The 14,902-nt window shown below is 40.0% G+C and overlaps 1 pseudogene; it reads right to left on the bottom strand.

Annotated features, from left to right (window-relative positions):
- Positions 1 to 7,163: 7,163 nt before the first annotated feature.
- LOC142851892 (large ribosomal subunit protein uL1 pseudogene) overlaps positions 7,164 to 14,902 on the bottom strand; it is a 201,489-nt pseudogene continuing 193,750 nt past the window's right edge.

The following is a 14,902-nucleotide window of genomic DNA, read 5'->3' as shown; positions in this document are numbered from 1 at the left end:
TACTTAAAAAATCTGCATGGACCCACTGGTTGAAAACAATTTTATTAAATGTTTGAAATGTTTTCCTGAAAAGAAGCTTTCAGGTAATGTCATATGGATATAGATGCTGGATTCCCCCAAATCAACATTTAGTTTACTTCTCTGGTAGTTTAAAGGATATGAGCACTCAGGTGTGAGATCAAATTGCAGAATCTCAGACATGACATAAGTACACCAGGGTCATCTTCTCTTTGTGGCATCTTTACCTCTTAGGAGCAAGCAGCTCCAGACAGGAGAACCTAGGCAGTGCTTTTCTTCCTTTTCAAGTGTTCTCGCCTCACGTCTCTGGCCTTAACCAGCCATCCCAGGCAATGACCGGCACACTCTGGGCAATCGCTTTTCTGGTGAATCCTAGTTGGACGGCGCAGGGAGGACCCTGCATTCCTTGGGAACTACCCCTAGAATTCTACTCCCTTTTCCCTCTTCTCTTCTCTTCTCTTCTCTTCTCTTCTCTTCTCTTCTCTTCTCTTCTCTTCTCTTCTCTTCTCTTCTCTCCTCTCCTCTCCTCTCCTCTCCTCTCCTCTCCTCTCCTCTCCTCTCCTCTCCTCTCCTCTCCTCTCCTCTCCTCACCCCTCTCCAAATCCTGATGGTAGCAAGCAGGGTCAACTGAAGGTCACAATCTCTTTTCTAATGCTAGGCATACAATATTGTGATGTAGGTTTCATCAGAGCTTGAACCTTCTTCATGTGTTAAAAGTGAAAATCAATCAACAACATCAATAAAAAAATAACTCATCCACCAATAGACTTATAGGCTTAAAGCTAAGGTAGGATTTTATTTTGAGGCTAAAGGACACATGAGAATAAATGATTTGTTTTTTTTTTTTACCATTTCCTTTTCTTTCCTTTTTTCTTCTCTATTTTCTTTCCTCTCTTCTTACCTTCCCCTCTCCTCCCCTCCAATCCCCTTCCCTTCTTTTCTCGTTTCTTTCTGACTTTTTTCTCCTCTCTCTACCCTCTTCCTTCTTTCTTATTAAATAAAACTTCTTTATTAATACAGTGACTAAAATGCAAAGACCCAGATTTATCATATTTCCTCACCTTTTCACTCAGGGACCTTGTCCTGAAAGGTCTGAAGTCCTTAACAAAAAGCCTGCAGTTCTGTGAGGAGGAGCTCTATATTCTCAGAGGCCAGTTCTAATTTCCCTCTGGAATTTTCTCACTCTCTTGTTCACGTGTTCTGTTAACTCCACTCTTTTCTGCCTTCTTCTATCTCCTTTGGGGAGAATCCTTGTGAGTTGTCTGTTTCTCTTTTTTCTTTGACAGCTGAAGCCCACACTGCTAATATTTCTCATGCAGATAAGTTTAGGGGACTGGTGAGCCAGTGCTTTATGATGACAACAGTCCAGTAGATAGTCCCAAGCAATTGCTGCTAATAGGCTCAGTTCAGTGGTAGGTAAATATCTTCTTTTTTAAAAAAAAATCTAATTAGTTAATTAATTAATTTTATAACCCAACCAAATTTCCTCCTCCCATTCTTTTCCTCCACCTCTTCTCTGCTTCTCCCCATCCACTCGCCCCTTCAGTTCAGAAAGGGGTTGGTCTCCCATACGTATCAACAAAGCATGGCATACCAAGTTTCAGTAACACTAAGTACCTCTCCTTGTATAAAGGCTGGGCAGGGCAATCCAGTATAAGGAATAGGTTCCCAGGAGCCTGCTCTCATTGTTAGGAGTCACACAAGAAGACCAAGCTACACAACTGTCACATATACAGAGAGAGTCTAGGTTGTTAACATTCAGACTCCCTAGTTGTTGGTTAAGACTCTATGAGTTCCTGTGAGCCAGGGAGAGTACTGAAAGAGATGACTGGAAAGTGGGGTGGAGGAGACATTTTGGGGCCAGGTAGAAACCTGATGCAAGGGAAACTTCCATGAATCTAGAATGATGACTCCAGCTAAGACTCCTAACAATCATGGATGCCTAGCCTGAACTGGCCATCTCCTGTGATCAGATTGGTGACTACCCCAACTGTCATCAGAGAGCCTTTATTCAGTAGCTGATAGAAACAGATGCAGAGATCCACAGCCAATTACCCCAAGCTAAGGGAACCCTACTGAAGAGAGGGAGGAAGGATTGTAGAAGTCAGAGGGGTCAAGTACATCACTAGGTAAATATGTTCTTAAAAATGGATTGTATCCATATTTCAAGTGAACAAGGTTGACTAGATCTTTTTTGTTGTTTGTTTTCTTTCCAAAGAAATGAGTGCCTTGCTTGTGAGAATGTTTGTACTTCTCTTACATGGATGTATTTCTATTTGTATTTGGTGCCTGGCTGCGATGCTGTCCCTTGCACTATGGATAGTTTAGACCACATTTTTGATTCCTTGATGATAGAGTGATCTTATCCCCATGATTTGAAATCCTAATGAATCTAGGTCCAATGAGACCTTGGTCTGAGGTTTAAAATCTCAATGGACTGCATTCTTTCCCTGCTAATCTGTCTTCCTTTTTGGACCAGAGATATCTGGCCACTGGGCTCCTATAATGGGTTCTATCTCTCACATATAACTCTACCTCCTAACATATAGGCATTTCCTTACATAAACATAAACTTGGTAACACAGCATCCTCTCCTGAAGGTGGAAAACTCGAGTGGAGCGTCTAGGCACATCCATTTTATTTCTCCCCCAGGGGACCTTTACACATAGGTTTAGTGGGGAGTTTGTATTTTAGAAGATCAAGTCTCACTCAGAGGCCAAGGAGGTCAGTCTTTCATGGTGGGTGGGGGATGGAGAATGGAAAAAACAGGAATGTCTTAGAAACAAACATTGTTCCCCATGAGCATTTCCTGCTTCTCCAGTCACCAGTGAAGAGGTCATTTTTGGGTATATTTTTACATCTTAGACTAGTTTTATGGGAGAGTTGCAAAAGTGCTGTGAAGTTCCCCAAAGCTGGTGTCCTTGTCCTACTGTTGAAATACCACCGTGGTATGATTATCACCACTGATGAATCAATACTGACGCATTCTTAGTAACTGAAGTTTGTCCTTTGTTGGCATTTTTTTTAAGTTTTAGAATCAAAATTTATTGAGAAGAGTAGAATTGTCTATTCCAATTTATAAACTCTTCACTGTATGGTTTAATGGCAGACATCTGTAATCTCATATCCGCTTTCATTTTTAATCCATCGCTGTCACATATTAATTGCTTCTGAAGAAACCCAGTCAAATTTCAAAGAAAATCAGGACCAGAAGAAAAGCAATGGCTTAGTATAACTGAGAAATGGTTTTGAGTTTACGGAGATTCCCTAGGAAGAATATCAGAATCCAACGACAAACCCAGGCACAGTTGAGGTCTGTGTGAGTTCTGTTTTCAAGGCCACTCTCCTTATATGCAGCTCATTTTTCATGCTGCATATTCTTGTGGCTTTTTATTGCAGCAAGTGTTTGGTGTACTTTCCTAATCATGTATATATGAGCGAAAATCAGTAGCTTTAAGAAACAGAAGTCCTGCAGTTCTTATTATAGGGTTGAGACCTTCTGGGCTTTTCCCTTCCACTTTGGTATGTCTATTGATGCCATCTAGGTATAGGGTTGAGACCTTCTGGCTTTCCCCTTCCACTTTGGTATGTCTATTGATGCCATCTAGGTATAGGGTTGAGACCTTCTGGCTTTCCCCTTCCACTTTGGTATGTCTATTGATGCCATCTAGGTATAGGGTTGAGACCTTCTGGCTTTCCCCTTCCACTTTGGTATGTCTATTGATGCCATCTAGGTATAGGGTTGAGACCTTCTGGCTTTCCCCTTCCACTTTGTGTGTCTATTGATGCCGTCCTTGCTCCACTCATGCTTGGATGGTCACATTGATGAGACTTCATGGGTTTAGTTTCTGACACTACTAGGAGACACATCGCACAGCAAACTCCTTGATCTACTAGTAAGTTTGGGGGATCCATCTACTTCAGCCCTTCATCTTCTACATGCTCCTCCATATTGTGACAGTTTCTCAGACCTTACCTTCTTTGGGGATGAAAGTGTTTGGCAGTTTTGACCAAGTATTGGTCAGACTCTTTGCAGACATTCCTCAGTTTGGGTTTATCTTGACTTATTTATTTGTTTTCCTCTAGATTACATTAAGGTTTTGGGTTTTTCAGAGGAAGAAAACCACAGACCTAACATGCCATTTTTAACACACTAGGTCAAGATACCCATGGTTGAAATCATTTATCACTGATGAAAGATTTTTTTTTTTGGCAGGGGGTTGCTGTCTAGCTTTATTGTCCAGGGTAGGCTTGAAATTGTGATTCTCTTGCCTCAGCCTTCTGCATGTTGCAATTACAGGCCTATGCCATCGTTCTGGGTGTAATGCTGGCTTTTAAAATACCTCATTGAGGCAGCATCTCAATTTGATAGTCTGTATGTTTTTAGTACTGTAAGCTTTAGGAAGTCATAATGTATGTCTCACATTTGAGGGGTGTGGGATGCTATGCTATACTTTCTTGAGTGTGGAATATATATATATATATATATCTGGTATTTTCCATTCTTATGAATAGGAAGTTTATCTATTTAGTGCAGTTATTTAATGCATATTTTTTGTGAATTCAAAAATATTTATTTTTTGTTCATTCTTTTAGTTGGGCTATTGAATGCTCTTATAGTTGGTTTCCATATCTTTTTGGTATACTCCCAGAGTCTTACTAATCCTAGGCAAAGATTGTACAATTTAGATATATTCTTCTTTTCCAGGTTTTTGGGTTTTGAATACTTCTTTATACCACTTAAAGCAATAAGTAACTCCAAGCTTATCTGTGTATTCTCTGTTCTAGTCTTGGAGTTAATCATTCTTTAAAGAATATCAGTTCTTTCCAAGGGAAATAGTATTATCAAACAAGACCTAGGTGTTGATTAGCAGACAATTCTTTTGATGTATCTTAGAAGCTGTCTGTTTGTGTTAGGTTTTTTTTTTTTTGTACTGGACACATTATCTGAGAAAATCAAAGAAAGAGAAAGACTTATTTTGGCTCACAATGTTAGAAGTTGCAGTTCCTGGGACTTGGTTCTGTTGTTTCCGGGCCTGTGGGGAGGTCGAGCATACACGGCAGGAAATGCTTGGTGTTGAAAAACTTTTCACTTAATGCTGCCAGGAAGCAGAGAGAGAAAACAGCAAGGTGTTGAGGACAAGATATATCCTTCAAGGGTGTGCCCCCCAGTGACTTATGCTCCCCAACAAGACTCTTCCTTTTTTAGCTCTTGTCACTTCCTCATAGCACATTTTGATATGAATCCATCAGCAAACTTAACCGTTGATAGTTTAACCACCCTTGGACATTGCTGCATTTAGGTCAAATCTTCAAACGGTTTTCCTCCTTAAATGTAGACCGAGTTGTGTTGTTTTTTTTTTTTCATTTCATTTCAACATGTAGCCCTTGCTGTCCTGGAACTCACGCTGTAGAACAGGCTGCTCTTGAACTCACAGAGATTCACCTGCCTCTGCCTCCTGAGTGTTGGAATTAAGGCATGTACCACCACAGTCCTGAGTTGCTGTTTTTAAATTACTTGAAGTAGACACAAGGATCCAGTGATTCGAAGACGCAATTGCCCCAACTAGAATGGTTTAAGACTACCTCCAAAGAGTTATCCTGGAACAAGTGTTATGGTATGATCCTGGCATTCAGAAAAGCATAGCAGGTATCTGGCTTTTTATTTTTGGCCCTTTTGCTGGCAGCGATGTGTACTTCCTGATTGGTTGATAAACTTATTCTCATCAGCACCTGCACTGAGTTATTCTGATGTCACTTTTATTGATTTGCTATCTGTTCCCTAAGGAGGAGATTATATAGTTATTAACATATATACAAACCATTCTTTAAAATATTATAATAAAATGTTTCAGGTTGAAAAACCAAGCACAGTTGGTAATGAATTAAACATTGATTATCTCAGCCTAGCTACAGAAATGGTTTTCATTTATTTTTTCTTTTATCACTGGAAAACAATAAATAGGTATTGAATTACTTTTGCAATTTATTAAGTTTTCATGCATTTTTACACAATATAAAGTATTTTGTATATTCTTAACTTCATGTAAAGGATCTCATTATAACCTTTTAAAAAGCTTAACCTATATCCAGTTCAAAATGGACAGTCGTAAAAACATATACATCCAAGTGTCATTAAAAAGACCAAGAAAAAAGTTGTTTTTATGTATTTAGGAATATATATATATATATACACATATATGTGTATGTATGTACACGCACACACACACACACACACACACACACACATATATATATATATATACACACACATATATGTATTGAACAATTTAAGAAAGACAAGGCCATGATTTTGAGAGAACAAGGGAAGGTGGAAATGGTGTAATTATATTATAGTCTCAAAAAGTAAAATAATAATAATAAAAGAATACATACTCATTCCAAAGTTTATTATATACTTTTGACACTTTCTATGTTTCATTAGCCTATTCCTTTTCATTGCTATACTTTAATTGTATAAAACAATATACTCTTGTTGATGGCCATTTTTGTTAATGCAAATACTGCTGTAATGAAGATAAAGAAGCATTTTCATGTGTTTTTCGATGAGAAGTAGAGGCTTGGCCCCATCCCCCATGGCCTTACAACTGCCAGATCCTATCAGAGCTACATAGTCTGTGAACTTCTGATTTGAATTAGCATACCAAAATATTTCCTCATTGTTGGACACATGCTTACATTCACAGTGCGGATCGTGTACTGTTGATGTCATGATCTGTGCATTATTTTGTAAGTTATCTTGTTGAAAGCAATCATCGCTATTGATTATCATTTTCTTCACATATGCATGGGAATATAGCAGCGATCAAGTCACCATCCAGGCAGTCAAGTTGCTTATCAAGTTGTTCATCTGAAGCTAAATCCACCGGCTTGTGACGAGAATCGTACTTGCTTTGCAAGCATATTTACAGTTGGTTTTCATTATTTGTAGATTTAGTACTTACCAGATTGCCTACTTGCTAAAAAATATTTGTAATCTCTAAATGAATAGGATGTCACTTTTGCAACCATTTGCAGGATGTCCAGAGCATCACAGCCTTTGGCTTGCCCAGTTGATGTGTTCTCCCCTGAGGTCAAACGTTTATCCACCTCCGTATTTTAGGTTTCATGCTATCACTAAAAGGTTTTTTTTTTTTTTTTTTTTTAGAGTAGCAGGAAGGTTTATTGGGGCATCCTAGTAAAGACGCTGGGGCTTGCCCATGGTGCTCTTGATATACAAAGCCCGGACATTTTGCCAGTTCTTCTTGAGCAAGAACACCAAGAAATTGACAGCCAATTGGATGTTGTAGACCAGCTCGTCGTCGGTCATCTTCACGTGGCCGACAGCGACAGCCAGACACAGCACCTTCTTCATCTGGAACTTGATCGTAGACTTCACCTTGTCCACTTTGGCCACCATGTTTTCATTGTGTGTCAGCAGGGAAGGGAACTTGCCAGCCTTGTTCAGGCCTGGGCCCAGGATACGCGGGATCTGCTTGATCAGAGACTCAGAGGCCAGAAAGGCGTCATACTTCTTGGCCAGCTTTTTGACCAACTTCTTGTTCTTATTGAGCTTCTTCAGCGCCTCGATGTCCACGTGGGGGATATCCACGGCCTTGGCCTCATCGCAGTGCTGCTGGTCCCCCAGGACGCACACCGAGAACTTGGGGCGAGGGGTGGACTTGAGCCTGACGGTGCCTGAGAAACGCTTGTCCTTCTGGGGGTCGTAGTTCTTCAGGCTGATCTGCAGCTCCACCGTTTCCAGAAACTTGCGGCGCTTGCGCTGGTTCTCGTGCAGGACCTCCCGCACCGCCTCGTACAGGGTGTCGCGAGAGACTTTGCTACTCATGGCTGGAGAGGCTGCGGGAACCGGAAGGAAGAGCTATCACTAAAAGTTTGTTTTAGAGTCTAATGAGAACTATGCTTGTGTTTTCATTTGTATGTCTATTTGTTGATTTTATTGTTTATCTTGTCATACCCACTTCCAAGTATAGGAATAAAGTACTTAAGTATTTTAAATGCAAGAGGCCTGTCATGTGTCCTATGGAGAAAATACATGTGTTCGATAAACTTTTTTTTTCTGTCATGAGTCATAGTTGGCTGAGTTCAAAGTTAAAGAATCAGATATACATGTATTAAAGGCATAGAAAATATTGTACCAGAGACACAGAGGAACCTAACCTTTGTGTTTACCCTGGGAGAGATGATTTAGTGTTCACTAATTTAATATTTGCAGTAGATTTATAGGATGTAACAAAGAGAGCTGACTGTGTACATAACAAAAAATTAGGGCGAGCTTCACATTGCCAGGAATGTTCTATTTTGTGAATTTTTGTTTCAGATCCACATGTATAGGTGGGGCTGTGTGGATGAGGGGAGCTTACTATTTCTTACTTTGGCTCATGATAGAGTTGTTTTTAAGCCACTGAGCTATAATACGATTTAAATTTACGTTTTCTGGGACTGAGGAATTCACATATATCAATGAAACAGAGGTCATCCATATTCTGTGTCTTAAGAAAGAAAAACATTGCCAAGTTTCAACTAAATTTTTCTTTTCAGAAGTTCCGTTCTCAAGAGAGCCAGTGTAAGGGTTATGTCTAGCAGGAACCCCGAGGTCTCCTAACTTGGTTTAGGCTGTCCTATAAGGTTGAAAATCTAAATTTCTAAGACGTCAGGATCACCTTTGGGTTTCCCCTTAGGTCTGTTCTGCTCCAAGTGCGGTGGATATAATTCTCCTGGGACAGGGAGCTAGAAAGATTCTTTCCACATGATTTCGAGTGCATGAGAAGAACTCTGGGGGAAATATAATCAGGGAAAAGAGAATGGGAAGATTATATGGGCTCCTTGGAGAACGGTCCGCTTGACACACTGATGATCTGCCTCGTATTGGTTGGCTTGTTAGGGAGCGTTCGGAGCATATCAAATGTTATTCAGCTCATCACTTGGAGTCAATAAAACTTAACTTATGCAAACATTTTTTGGATCTCATCGTTGCATCTCATGTTCCCTTAGTATTTCTCCTTTAATATCCAGTACTAATATCCATTACAAGAGGTTTTTGCTGTAAATCTCTGTAATAGAGAGTCTAATGCCTTGATTATTGCCCCAATAAAGTGTGAGGAAAAAAAGAACCAGAACCCCCAGAGATGACTATACTGTAGATGGATTGGAACCTACCATGACTTGAAATTTGGGTTTGATCAGCCACATCTCTTGCGTCTTCTAGATGTTATTCATAATGTGTTTCAACCCAGCAGAAGAGCAGTGCTGAAGAATCAATACAGCTTTTGAAGGCTTGACTCATTGCATTCTATTATATCATCTTTGGCTTCATCTTTAAAGTTCAGTGCTCACGCTTTCTCCTAGGTAGAAAATTCTCGCCCTGAAGGGAAGCCATTAACACTGTCAGTAAATAGGTGTTAAGGGATGCAATGGCCTCTTTCTGAATTATATTAGTCAATTGCATTGCCCTTTCTGTTGGGATTCCCGCACCTCTCCTGTGTTGATTGGCCTGGTCTTTGCCTCATGACCGGTATCTGCTAAGAACAGTTCTTTTTGGGGCTGTGTTTAACATCTGAGTCCGGTCCATGGAGTTCTTCTAATGTAGTAAAAAGACAGCAGAGTTTGTCTTGCCGAGGTGACAGGTTCTAAGCAACTTCCACAGGTGTACGCTTGGGCTGCTGAAGTTCTTTGAGGAGGGAGAGCTTTGTGAGCCAGTGGCTCCTGTTAAAGGTTGTATATATTAAGCAGGTGCCTCTCCTTCCGAAGAACTGGGGCTAGAATCAAGCCCGGTTTAGAAGTTTCCATTCTTAACTCTTCCTGCCAGGCTGTCTTGCCTCCCAGATGGCTTAAATGTGTTGCTGTGTCATCAGTGCGTTGACTCAGCTAGTCTCTGACCTTAGATTTACCTCGGAGCACTCAAAGCCAAAGGAAACAGCTAAGTAGGAGCTGAAGCGAGCAAACAGGCCCACATGCCTCGTATGTTTACTATAAACACCTGCTCACATGGAGGTGCTCTCCGCACAGGCAGGGACTCTTGGTTGCATTAATAAAAATATTTCCAATCATATCGAAAGGCAAAAGTAATTCAGACAAGGACCAGCAGTTGCCTGAAGGCAGAGAAACTGGGTGGCTGGGATAGATGAGAGGGATGAAGAGGGGGACTTTTATTCTCCTGGACATTGTCCAGTGTGCATCTCTTGTCTGTTCAACAGCAGCAGCACAAGCAGCAGCAGCAGCAACAACAAATGGTGACTATACAAAGGAAACATAGGAAAGAAATGAGCAGTTCCTCCCAGTATTTCCTTAGAAAGGAAAGACAGGCATGCTGGTTTTGGGGACACTCTGTGTGCTGTCTTTCTGGACTTGAACCAAACATCGGACTGATCCCTGGGTGTGTATTTTAGTAGATAAAATTTAAGAGAGACATTTGTTCTTGCTCACAAGGCAGCATCAAGGCAAGTTTCGTTATGGATTTCAGATTTCATTTGGGTTTTTAGTTTCAGTCAGTGGGTGACAGATATGTAAACAGATAAATGAGCTATTACAGACCCAGGGGCAAGCTATGGTGGGGCACAGAGGAGGAACTGAAAATATTCTTTGATCCCTCCTTTGATGAAAGGTTCCCACTCATGACTCCCACACACACTAAACCTGCCAACCACGCCCATCATCCCAACCTTGAACCAACTTGCTTTCTTTTCCATTGGGAACCACATCAACATTTTAAAAAATCTCCAGTCCCTTATGCACTATTGGCCTATGACAAACACCCTCAAACGTTTGCTTCCTAAGTGAATTAAATCTAGGGGCGATTCCACACAGAAAGTTTGGAACCTGGTGTAATCCTGTCATTGGTAAGGTATGTTGAAGAGCAGGCAGAGTCCATCCATCAAAGTCTGTGGAAGGAGGAAGCCGTTCTGCAGCTTTGGAAAGGGTCAAGGCCAGAAAGATGTCCAAACAGGAAGTCAGAGGACCAACAAAGAAAGGAGACTGAGAGTCAGTCCCAGTTAACACAGCTGAGCTTCCTTTCAGAGAGAGTGCCACGTTCCTAAGAAGAGGTCTTGCCCCCACCTCACCCTTTTTAAAAATTATTTATTTGTCTTAAGGAATTGAGTTAGGTTTTTGTTCCTTGCAACCTCAGGAATTTCAACTTACATATCATTTGTGTATTAAGATTTTTAGAATAAGAAATAATTATATAATTTCTGAACATGAGAAGATATTTTTCAACCAGCTACTTTGTGTTTGCATTAAGAAAAAAAGGAACATATCTGGACTGGAAAAATAGCTCAGTGGTAGAATTCTTGCTTAGGATGTGTAAAACCTCAAGTTCAATTCCTGCACACAGAACACACACACACATACACTCATGTACACACACACACATATACACACTGACTAGATTGAAAAAAAACATGATACTTGCTCTTCTTGATACCTGAAAATGAGAATGACCTGGTCTATTATAGTAAGTGAAGTGACGAAATAAATAAACCATTTGCATCTTTTAACTAGATGTTGTTGTTCATGGGTCTGTTTTGATCTGAATGACCTAGAAGAATGTCCTGAAGCATCTTTCAGGGAACCCAGGCAGTCTGAAATCCCATGATAGGGAAGTCCACATGGCTATAGTCATTTAGATGTTCTAGTAAGTGTTTTTAGGCTAACCTCAGGATAGCTGGAACATCTTTGAGTGTAAGCTATGAAAATGAAACATCCTTTTATAACAGCAAGGTCAGGTGTACAGGAATATGAGTAAAACCAAGAAATTTTTTGATATCCTTGACTGGCTTATCTGATAATTCAAGTTTGGAGTCAATAAACATAAATTCATAATTAGTGCCAAAGTTTTCTCATTATTCAAAACTAAAAAAGTGTTTGGAAGGAGTACAAAGATTTCTAATTTTTTATGAGTCTTTGTCAGGAAAAAGAAAGCTCTCCTGGTTCTTGGGAAGCAGAGTACAAGCTCTGCTTATTACATGCAGTTTACAACTAATATTTTAGGTCACCTATTTCTGTCTCAAACATGTTCCCTTGCTGTCTCTTTTGTTAATGGCTTTATTATTGGTGTTTCATTTATTACAGACATTCCCTGTTCCTGTTAAGAAAGAATCAGAGGTTTGAATAATGAATACACAGACGGCATTTCCTTCTTTTGGGGCTGTGTTAAGGACCCCTTCTGATTTATATGCTTTGGAATCAGAATTAGTTTCTTCACCTATCAAAGCAGATGGAGAATCCACCATGTGCTGGGACAGGATGTAAGGCGGTTCCAAGGGCAGTAGACCTTTGCTACTTTTATTTTTTTTAAACCGAATTTTAAAAGCACTAGTATCTAAAAAACACAAGATATTAAAAGGGTAATGTGACTGATTTTTTGATGGAGGAAGGTCATTGGCTAATAAAGGAACTGCCTTGGCCCATTTTATTGGTTAGAACATAGGTAGGTGGAGTAAACAGAACAGAATGCTGGGAGGAAGAGGAAGTGAGCTCAGACTCCACAGCTCTCCTCTCGGGAGCAGACTCCTCAGAGAGACGCCATGCTCCCCGCTCCCGGGAAGATGAATGCGATGAAGCTCCGACCCAGGATGGACGTAGGCTAGAATCTTCCCGGTAAGCCCACCTAGCTGTGCTACATAGAATATTAGAAATGGGCTAGTCCAGGTGCGAGAGTTAGCCTAGAAGAGGCTAGATAGAAATGGGCCAAGCAGTGATTAAAAGAATACAGTGTCCGTGTAATTATTTCGGGGCATAAGCTAGCCGAGCAGGCGGCCGGGGTGCTGGGAACACAGCCCCGCCACTCTTATTACTACAATTTTTATTTATATACATGGTATTAACGACTACAAGTGTTTATTAATAATAATGCATGCTCTCCTGCTTGGTAACAAATATTTCAAGGAAGTAGCTGATATATTTCCTCTAACAGAGGACAAACCAAGGTTTAGGAAAGTCTCTAGAGTTGGGCTTTAAAATATGCTTCCTGCTTCAAATCAATTGTAAATTTTAGTACTTTGAAATTCACTTTGGAAACCTTAGCATGATCTTGGAGGGAGATATGAGATCCAAAAGAGAAGGCTGGCAATGATGTATGGCATATGGGGGGAAATGTGCCATTAACTCATCATGCCCCTTAATCACCAAGGTCCCTGGTGTTCTCCACTGTCTTTGGAGATTGAAGGCCTTGGTGAAACTCCAGATTTGCCAACAACCTTTTCTTTGGCTCAGAGATGTTCTTTTCTTGAGACATGTTGCTGCCTCTAGTAAGGAGTGGGTAATATTGTTTCCTTTGTTTGTTATTTTCCCTTTAAAAACTGTGGTGAGCCCCTAAGTAAGAACAAAGGTATTCAAAAGGGGAAAACTCTGCACAGTATAAAAAGTTTTCTTCTGTGATTTAAGACACAGTTATCTCCCCAGGCCGGATTTTATGAGTGTTTAAGAGAAGAAGAAAGCTGGGAACAATGTTTGAAGACACACAGCACTTTGAACCAAGTGACTAATTGATATTGTAAGCTTAAACATTATAATTGTGCTAGATGGTATGATTTTTGGCCATTGTTCTAATTAGAGCAATGTTTTGAAAATAATATGGGAACAGTTGATGGGCATTTAGGCTCAGGTGCATGGAAGTTCATTATTAATTCTGTTCACTATATTTTTATGTTTGTATTGTAAATAATTTTAGTATAAAATTTAAAAAGGAAAGCATTTTTAAAAATGCTTTACAGACAATTTTCAATCTTTTTCTTGTTTGCTAAGTCAAGCTTTAGACCTAGTAGCTGTAAAGGAACAAACCAAACACGGAGCTGGTTACTATTGGAAGTGTCCATTTGCTGTTGTTTGTGCAACTGTGTGTTACACAATATATACATATATATGCCATTTATTAAATGGAAGATTTGAAAGCGTTTAAGTGCTGTTTAATGTAATGTCTTTATTATAAACATTAAATTGCTATGATTTTTTTCCTCTTTTTAGATTTATTTACTCATGTATTTTATGTGTATGAGTGTTCTGTCTTCATGCACACCAGAAGAAGGAATCTGATCCCATTACAGATGGTCATGAGCTACCATGTGGTTGCCAGGAATTGAACTAAGGTCCTCTGGAACCAGTGCTCTTAGCCACTGAGCCATCTCTCCAGCCCCTCCTTTGCCCCCCCTTTGAAAATAAGTTACATGCAACTATAGAATAACCCTTGAGATGTGGAAATATATTGAGGATTCATTTTGTGTTTACACTAACCAGCACACTTAGAAATAAACCTTCTACTTTCACTCACTAAAAGTTTTCAGAACAATTGAGCAGCTTTCCTAGCATGTTCAGAGCAGCTAAGGCAGAATACAAGAGCGTGGTAATAATATTTTTAGCTCTCAGTTGATCACTCTTCATGTTATCTGAACATTCCCATGAATTTTATTCACAATTTTTATTTCCTACTATAACCAAATCGAATACTTTAAAACTTAGGCATCACGGAACAAGTTCAGATAATGAAGTGCCAACTGGATTTTGGCACCATTCCTTACATATTTGTCATCAAGAGTCAAGCGTACTAGGGAAGAAATTAGCCAGATGAAAGCAGTTTGGTTTCACAGAAACGGAACGACACATGGAGTCAGCGCTGTGGAATTCTGGACTCTGCCTCCATCGCCAGCCTTCCTCTCCTCTAATCAGTTTCAGCAGACATGTTGGGTTGAATTAACACCCGGAAACCTTCTACTACAGTGAAACTACATCATTCTGCCTGCGTCTCCAGCATTTAGTCAGAGTTTATGTTTATTCTTTCAATCGTCCTGAAACTATTATAAGTGGCCCATCATTGGCTTATTCTCAATTAATGTCCCCTTGTTGAGTTTTGCTAGGAAGAGGGCCTTAC

The sequence above is a fragment of the Microtus pennsylvanicus genome, chromosome 6 (assembly GCF_037038515.1).
Source record: "Microtus pennsylvanicus isolate mMicPen1 chromosome 6, mMicPen1.hap1, whole genome shotgun sequence".
NCBI lineage: Eukaryota > Metazoa > Chordata > Mammalia > Rodentia > Cricetidae > Microtus > Microtus pennsylvanicus.
This window is presented reverse-complemented; position numbering and strand designations above follow the sequence as displayed.